At 38.9% G+C, this 915-nt stretch overlaps 1 non-coding gene across 1 annotated transcript; it reads left to right on the top strand.

The window, feature by feature from the left end:
- Nucleotides 1-422: 422 nt before the first annotated feature.
- Nucleotides 423-529, top strand: LOC126936781 (U6 spliceosomal RNA). The gene has a single exon (XR_007719577.1). It is a non-coding gene; the product is annotated as a U6 spliceosomal RNA (small nuclear RNA).
- Nucleotides 530-915: the final 386 nt, after the last annotated feature.

The raw sequence follows: 915 nt of genomic DNA, 5'->3' as shown, positions 1-915 counted from the left end.
CATCATATACTTCCTTCTCCAGAAGAGTTAAAATGTATTATAAATAAAAGAAAATTAACTTAAAGATATTTGAAAATCTGTCATCAATTTTTGCAAGAAATGCCTCTACTATCTAGTTGAGATTTATCAAGTCAATGAGCTTGGAAGTTAACAGAAATTGAATAGATATTGTGTATGCAATAAATCAATCAAAATGCGGAAACTCTACACAGGCAAAGTTAAAGAAGGGAAATGGAAAAAAGTAAGATTCTTGGTTGTTTGTCCCTCAAAAATTTTAAAATTGGCCAGCTGTGGTGACTCTCACCTGTAATCCCAGCACTTTGGGAGGCCGAGGCGGGCGGATCATGAGGTCAGGAGATCGAGACTATCCTGGCTAACACGGTAAAACCCCATCTCTACTAAAAATTCAAAAAATTAGCCGGGTGCTCGCTTCGGCAGCACATATACTAAAATTGGAACGATACAGAGAAGATTAGCATGGCCCCTGCGCAAGGATGACACGCAAATTCGTGAAGCGTTCCATATTTAAAAAAAAAAAAAAAAATTAGCCGGGCGTAGTGGCAGGCAGCTGTAGTCCCAGCTACTCTGGAGGCTGAGGCAGGAGAATGGCATGAACCTGGGAGGTGGATTTTGCAGTGAGTCAAGATTGCACCACTGCACTCCAGCCTGGGTGACACAGTGAGACTCCATCTCAAAAAAAAAAAAAAAAAAAAAAAAAAAAAAAAACAAATTTAAAGTTATATATAGAAAGAAACTACTGAAAATGTAGCAAATAATACCACATAATGAATGATACAGATAATGAGAGTCAGGGAAATTTCACAGGGATGAAAACTTCCTGTGGGCTGGCTGGGACCATTTAGTCTTCACAGAAGACGTGAGGCATTGGTAGGTAAGCAAAGTCCACATTACTAA

This window comes from Macaca thibetana, chromosome 14 (assembly GCF_024542745.1).
Source record: "Macaca thibetana thibetana isolate TM-01 chromosome 14, ASM2454274v1, whole genome shotgun sequence".
NCBI classification, from domain to species: domain Eukaryota; kingdom Metazoa; phylum Chordata; class Mammalia; order Primates; family Cercopithecidae; genus Macaca; species Macaca thibetana.
The sequence above is the reverse complement of the archived record's forward strand: the minus strand, read 5'-3'. Positions and strand labels throughout refer to the sequence as shown.